The sequence below is a fragment of the Lacerta agilis genome, chromosome Z (assembly GCF_009819535.1).
Source record: "Lacerta agilis isolate rLacAgi1 chromosome Z, rLacAgi1.pri, whole genome shotgun sequence".
Lineage (NCBI taxonomy): Eukaryota > Metazoa > Chordata > Lepidosauria > Squamata > Lacertidae > Lacerta > Lacerta agilis.
In genome coordinates, this window is record NC_046331.1 from 19212857 (window position 1) to 19221116 (window position 8260).

Consider the following 8260-nt stretch of genomic DNA (forward strand, 5'->3'; position numbering starts at 1 on the left):
GTTCCAGATAGTACATGGGTAGACGAGTCTAAAAAGCCCGGGGCACAAATTTCCACGGCCCTCTAGCGGCTATGGTGACTCATTTAACAAAGACAATGTATTTTTCGTTATACTTGATTCTGACCAAACCAAGCCTCCTACAGCAAAATAAACACTGGTATTACCTCTCCCCAAAAATATCATAGAGCCACAGAACCATGGAATTGTAGAGTTGGAAGGGACTACCAAAGGTCATCTAGTCCAACCCCCTTCAAATATGACCATAAAACCTTCATTCCCCCCCTTATTTGATTTAACAGCATCAAATATGAAAAAATAGAAAATACGCAGAGTGTACTTCATGTTTCAGAGAGGGAAACACCCCTCTCACGGTATATAGCTCTCGTGATTCACACTGTCACTGGGGGGGGGGGGGGGAACCATACATAAACTTTCTCATCTGGGCCTGAGTGTTACATATAATTGGGGTGGTGGTGGAATATGCAATGTAGTAGAAAATTAAAACAAACAAACAAACAAACAAACAAACAAACAAACAGGAAAAGGGTGGAAGAAGGGAGTCCCACCAAACATTTCTCAGACATTTAAGAGGTGAATTGTTGCCATCAGCTATCAGGATGGAAGCTAACACCAGGGAGCAAGTGGAGGAGCAATCTTGTCCATGGAGCAGCTGGGCAATGGAAACATCCTGCAGAGTGTGGGAGCAACTCTAAAACAGGGATTGGAGCCCTTTCAGCCCAAGGATTTCTGGGCGACTTCCTGAGGGCCACATGCTGGTAGATCAGAAAGCAACAGTGGGTGGAGGAACACACGTACATTTTACCTGTGTTTAGCAGTCTCGTTTTTACACCCACTCACAAATCTCTGCTTTCCTCTGTCTGGATAAGCAAAAGGCATTATAAAAGTTCAAGGTGATATTTCAGCAACGATAAGACACCTGTAATGCATCACAGGACCAGTGAAGGTGAGGGCAAGCTTTGAGGACTAGATTAGAGAGGCCTGGAGGGCTGCATTTGGCCCCTTTCCTTAAGGTCCCCCACCCAACTCCTGCTGTAAAACATGATTCTGCTTAAAGTACCGGTAGCCTGGAGGGGTCTCCTTGTCTAAGAACGAATGGCTTCCTGGGGATGAGTGTAGCTCAGAGGCAGAGCTCCTGCTTTGCATGCAGAAGGTCCTGGGTTCAATCCCCAGTAGTATCTCCAAATAAGGCTGGGAGAGACCCCTGCCTGAAACCCTGGAGAGCTGCTGCCAGTCAGTGTAGACAATACTAAACTAGATGGACTAGTGAACAGACTCAATAAAAGGCAACTGTTTATGCCACTAAGTTAATAGACATCTGAATATTTATGAGCATCAATTAACGTCATGGTCCATCTAAAGCAAAACTATACTGTATCAGAATTATTTTTAGTGGGGCAGCAAAATAGATGTAGTCTTCCCATGTGCCTTGGGTGGGTGGGTGGGGGGGTAAAAATGAGGTGCTGGTATGCATATACAGTGGTACCTTGGTTTTCAAACATCTCCACTGATGAACATTTCACTTTTCGAACGCTGTAAACACGAAGTAAATGCTTCGGTTTTCGAACATGCCTCAGAAGTTCAACATGCCACGTGCCTTCGATACTGAGTTTTCCATATTGAGGCTTCCATATAGAGTTTTCAGTTTTCAAACATTTCGGAACTCAAATGGTCTTCCAGAACGGATTACATTCAAAAACTGAGGTACCACTGTACTGATAAAAAGTGCTGTGGGAACCAGCACAAAATTGCTTCAGTAGGCAGAACAACAACAACAACAACTTGATTTTGTGCTCCTTTCTTCCTCATCTCATCAGGTTTAGCTCTTTGTGCATTTATTGTGCACAAAGTGCATTTATTGTGCATTTATCTATTTGTGCATTTTATTGTTAAAATCACTGGCATGGCCGGTGGTGAGGGTTTCTGTGAGTATAGCACTCCAGTATTGGGGAAAAGGATTGCATTTTTATTCTTTGGGACACATGGTAGTCGTATTCAGAGTAGGCAATTGAAGTTCATGGGCAATACTAACTTAGATTCACTAATTTCAGTGGATCTGCTTCTGAGTAGGACTTAGTTGAATACAACCCACATTCTTTAACATTGCCGGAAGAAGACAAAACATGATAAAGTGTCGCTGTTTTAGTTTTCAACACCAAGTTAAAGCATAGATGTTGAAGTCCCCCAGAACCAACAGTCTGGGCATCCTCAACACTACTTCCACAACCAACTCTTTCAGCTCAGGGAAAGACACTGCTGGGCAGTGAGGTGATGAGATCTTGAGGGGCAGGACATGAGATCGCTTGGTGGTCTAAGCTGTTCCCCAAATGGGGGGGCATCCTACGTGACTTTGAGCAAGCATACGGCATTCTGCCAAACCCCAGGATGTGGTGGTTTGTTTTCCCTACCACCTTACTAAGGAAGATTTCTTACACAGAGTTTGCTTTAAAAAAAATAATACTTACAATTAATTTCCCTTTACAGTCCTACAGAATCTCTGCAGCGACACTTTTAAAAGTGGGAGATATTTAGTTCTGGCCATGCAGAAATTGTGTGAGGCCAAGACCCCCTACCGTCGATGCTTTTGACTATTGGTTACAATGGGTGGGATCATGCACTCTGCTGTCTCTTGCTCAGAAGCAACTCATACGTACTCTTATTCCTCTTGGCCTTTCAGTCCTGCGGAGTGAGGATGAATTGAAATCTGAAGATCTTGAAAATCAGACGGCGGAGGTGTGGATTACGGAAAACAAGAACCAGTCCTCTAGGCATTGACGTCAAGTCCTGAAGGGCACGGAAAAATCAGATTCAAATATCCTGAAATCTGCTCAAAGCCAAGCCTTAATTACTTATCTAGCTTCAGTCAGTGTCAGGCTTTGCAAAGCTGTTCCTTCCCCCCCCCTCCACTTAGTGATGTTAATTGTTATTAGAGTTATAATCTCTTGATCTCATTAAGCTAAGCAGCAGTCCGCTCCCTGAAAGCCGGGTGGTATTTGATCCCCCTTTGCCCCGGCTCATGGGCATGAATCAATGGGAGTTAGTCTTGCACACCTCCCATAAACGATGTGCAAGCGTCCTTGATACATGGGTTATGTGTCTTTCCATTGTTTTTCTCCACAGTTGTGTGCCATCTGTTTATGCTTGTGATAACTCATTTCATTTCTTTGAGATGGCGCAGAACGTATTCCTTGAAATCTCCTTTTTGTGTGCAGAGCTGGAGGTTTATTCAATGTGCTCCCCACCCCCCACTATGATACCTATGATGCCCTCTTTTAATTAAAAATATATATGAGAACATTTGAAGCAACCCTCAATCATCTTCATCACCATAACAGGATAAAACTCCCAACCATACATCTGCAGCACACTAATACATTAAATACTGAAACTCCATATGTGTCATATTTCTTATGATTTTACAGACGTGCAAGTTATATTATAATGTTCTGAAAGTGAAATGTTGTTATGACTTTCTCTTGCTTTCTTTTATAGGTAAGGCATGATGTTTGTGTGAAAGGGAGGTCAGTCAGGGGCATAGCAAGGGGGGGCGGGGGGCGGTGCGCCCCGGGTTCCATAATGGAGGGGGTGACAAATTATCAAGGAACAATTTTTTTATTTTTTATTTTAAAAATTATTTATTTATTTATTTTAAATGCCTGCTCCGAAGGTCTTTTCCTACTATACTAGGGATTATATAGCTATATATGAAATTTCATGCATATCGGTTAATATCTTGACCCTCCTCCACCAAAATAGCTGTTCACTTGGCTGTTTTCCTATGTCATGAAGGCTGAAATTTCAGTTCAGAGAACACTTACTGTTCCCAACCCTAACCCTGTGGAAAGCCATCTAATTAGACTTTAATTTGATTTTGAGGTGTTTTTAGGAGGTAATTTAATTATTGTTTGATTTTATACCAATGTTATGTATCTGATGTTAGCCACCCTGAGCCTGACTTTGGCCGGGGAGGGTGGGATATAAATAAACATGTTTTTATTATTACTTGTTATTATTCCTTTGTAAGAAAATATGAAATAACTTTAAACCATTTTTGCGGGGGGGGGATCAATGGGGGGGGTTGACAAGAAATTTTCCGCACCGGGTACCACCTGACCTTCCCATGCCTGGGGGGGGGGGGGTTGACAATTTTTTTTTTGCCCCCGGGTACCAATTTACCTTTACCTTGCTGTGCCCCTGAGGTCAGTGGCATGGTCATACTAGCCAAGATCATACTACAGTGGTACCTCAGGTTACAGACACTTCAGGTTACAGACGCTTCAGGTTACAGACTCCGCTAACCCAGAAATAGTAGCTCAGGTTAAGAACTTTGCTTTAGGATGACAACAGAAATCATGCGGCGGCCACAGCGGGAGTCCCCATTAGCTAAAGTGGTACCTCAGGTAAAGAACAGTTTCAGGATAAGAATGTACCTCCAGAATGAATTAAGTTCTTAACCCAAGGTACCACTGTATTCCCTTCTAGCCTTTTTTCAGCCAAACTCAGTTCTGGCCCCTCTCAGGTGGGCACCATTGCCATTCTAAGAGAACAAGGGAGGTGTTCATGCTGAGTTCCGGCACCTCTTTTTTTCTAGAAAAACAGCACTGGAAAACTTAATAAGCCTTTTTTTGTAGATAATTACACTCAGGTGTTAAAAGTCAATTACACATTATTTCAAGAGATGGCATGAATTTCGACTATGTTAGGTAGGACAGCGGCAACAAAAATAGTACCTCTTCCAATAATTCAATTTTGCTGGAATGGACTGGAGGACATTCATTGAATAGGATGACTCATCCTGCTGGACTGGCTAGGCAGGGCCTTTCAAGTCTTCTGTCTCCTCTTCCAGGTGAAGGAGCTGCCCCACCCTCCAGTTCTGCTTTGCCCCTGGTCATCTTGGCAGGTCCCCTTTTCCCCTGTAAGGAAATTTTTTCCTTACTCTGTACTACTAACTGTGGCTTCTTTTCCTTAAGCTTTTGATACAGCCTGGAAAGCAAGCTAACTATAACAAGACATATTATATTATATTGTATTGTATTGTATTGTATTGTATTGTATTGTATTGTATTGTATTGTATTGTATTGTATTGTATTGTATCGTATTGTATTGTATTAGTGGTGTATATATAAGTATATTATTAGGCTATAGATGGGGGGCTGAAGGAAGAAGATGGCTGCTTAAACAGAGCTGTAGCTGGCGGGGGCAGGAGTGGGGGCGGGAGGGGGCTAGCTGTGTGGTTTTTTTGCCCCAGGTGAAGCCTCCACCAACTTCTGTCCTTTTTTTGAAACAGGATCTTTTGTTATGATTAAATGGCAAGTTCACAAGCACTTTGGAGTATTGCTTGCTTCTAATACAGGTGTTCTAATTTCTCTCTGTGTGTTAGGATCTAGAGGACAACATACATGTTTACACCATGCGAATACATAAAGAGGGCATACAATCAGCTATAAAAACTGAGACTTGTTTATACTGCAGATAAAATACCTGCAATGAAAGAAATGTGATGCTTCTGTTCTTTATTCTTCTATTTTATTACTTAGAGTCTTACACTGTAACCCTTTACAGTGGTACCTTGGTTCTCAAACGGCTTGGTTCTCAAACACCGAAAACCCAGAAGTAAGTGTTCCGGTTTTCAAATGATTTTCGGAAGCCAAACATCCGATGTGGCTGTCAGCTATTGTTTCCAGGGCACCTGCACCAATCAGAAGCTGCGCCTTGGTTTTTGAACATTTCGGAAGTCAAACGGGCTTCTTGAACAGATTAGGTTTGGTGCTTTTGTTTTTGCTATTTATTTTGCATTTTTTGATTTTAAGGCCTTTTTGGTTAATTTGTTTTTGTGACTGTGTAGAACCCAGTTCAGCTACTGATTGATTGATTGATTGATTGATTGTGTGTCTGCGGAAATGGATAACAGCCCCCACCCAAACAGTGACTATCATCAGTGCAGCTAAGGAAAAAAAATAATTTTAATTTTTATCATCTACAATACTTCCTTAGTCGAAACAAAATAGAAAATTCTTTCCAGTAGCACCTTAGAGACCAACTGAATGCACACGAAAGCTCATACCAAGAACAAACCGGATTTAAGACTTTACTTTGAAGCAGCGGCCTTTTGCTGGTTGAAAGATTGGTTTAAATTAGAGAATGTAGATGTGTTGGACTTGGAAGGACATGATAATATGTTTGGTTGGCATGCATACCTTTGGTATGACAAAGTTAAAATCCACAGAACTTTTAAAAGTCACATAATCAGGAAATCTCTGTATCAGGTTTGGATTAGGTATAAGGACCTATTGGAGAGAAAGACTCCTAGATGGATATCACCAGTGGAGGCCAAGGCCTATAAGAGACCAAACATGTCTGCAAGTTGGTTACGATATATGGACATATTGCAGCAGGAAGGGGACTCATTTAAGTTGAAAAGTTACGATCAAGTCAAACGTCAAGTCCCTGACTGGCTGCAATATCACCAGGTACACGAAACATTTAAATTAGACAAAAAAATTGGTTTTCAAGTGGAAAAATCAAAACTGGAAACAGAACTGATCGAATCGAACTCTAAAAACCTTTCCAAAATGTATAATTTGTTGCTAGAGTGGCATACGAAAGACGAACTGGTTAAATCAACAATGATAGACTGGGCAAAGGATGTGGGTCATAATATTATGATGGATGACTGGGAGAGATTGTGGCGGAAAGGTATCAACTTTACTGCATGTAATAGCTTAAGAGAAAATGTAATGAAAATGATATATAGATGGTATCTGACACCAGTTAAGTTAGCCAGAATGAATTCTAAAATGTCGGATGTGTGTTGGAAATGTAAATCATCGAAAGGTACCTTTTATCATATGTGGTGGTCGTGTTCAGGGGTAAAGGCCTTCTGGGATAAGATTTATAATGAGCTTAAGAAGGTAATGAAAATTACCTTTTGTAAGAAACCAGAGGCATTTCTTTTGAGCATGACCAACGAAGAGATACCCAGTCAGGATAGAGTATTTTTTATGTATGCCACGACAGCGGCTAGAATTTTATTGGCAAGAACTTGGAAGGGTGAAGAGATACCGACAATTGAAGAATGGCAGATGAAGCTGATGGAGTATATGGAGCTCGCAGACCTGACCGCCAGAATCCGAGACCAGAGGGAGGAGAAGGTGTCGCAAGATTGGAAGAAATTTAAGGACTATTTAGTTAAGCATGTTAATCTGAATGTTTGAATATTTGAGCAGAAATATATAAAAGAATCGGCTTTAGAAGTTTAAGGTTAGTTATAATGGTTATAGAAGAAATTTTGATGTGATAGATCTATTTGTATAAAAAGGTGTTAAGATACAGAATACAAGTTAAGAAATATATTGGTTTAGATAAATTTAAAGAACATTAGGATATTGAGTATAAGTTAATGGGAAAAGAAATGAAGCTACCTAAAGAGTATATATGTTTTTGAAGACAGAGGAGGGACCAGGGGAAGTCCCCCTAAGAAGTAAAAATAAGTTGAGAAACAAAGATAAGTATTTGGTAAGGTTTGTATAAGTTTTCTTTTTTGGTATGTTATTGTTGTGTTTTATATTGTTGATTGTGTATTATGTTTTTGTTCTTTATGCTTATGTATGTTTAATGTTGTTTCTGTTTTGTTTTATGATAAAACAATAAAATCTTTTTTTTTTTTTTAAAAAAAGAATTTTCTATTTTGTTTCGACTATGGCAGACCAACACGGCTACCCACCTGTAACTAAATACTTCCTTATTTATTTTATAGTACAGTACATTGATGATTGCTTTCATTTTATGGACCAATGGTCTCGTTAGATAGTAAAATTCATGTTAAATTGCTGTTCTAGGGGTTGTTTTTAAAAGTCTGGAACCGATTAATCCATTTTGCATTACTTTCTATGGGAAAGCGCGCCTTGGTTTTGGAACACTTTGATTTTGGAACGGATTTCCAGAACGGATTAAGTTTGAGAACCAAGGTACCACTGTACATGTCTACTCAAAGTAAGTCCCACTGAATTGAATGGAGGCAACTGTGTAAAGATTGTGCAGTCTTATACTGCAACCTTAAGCATTTTTTAATCAGAAGCCCCACTGAGTTCAATAAGACTTACAGTATTCAGATAGATGGTTGCTGCACATGGAAGCACTACTTTTGACAAACAATTTACTTTTATTGAAAAGGATGCTCATTTGCCCTTTGGTCATACTGTCATAATACTTCTTAGGATTCCTCAAATGATCAATTACTCT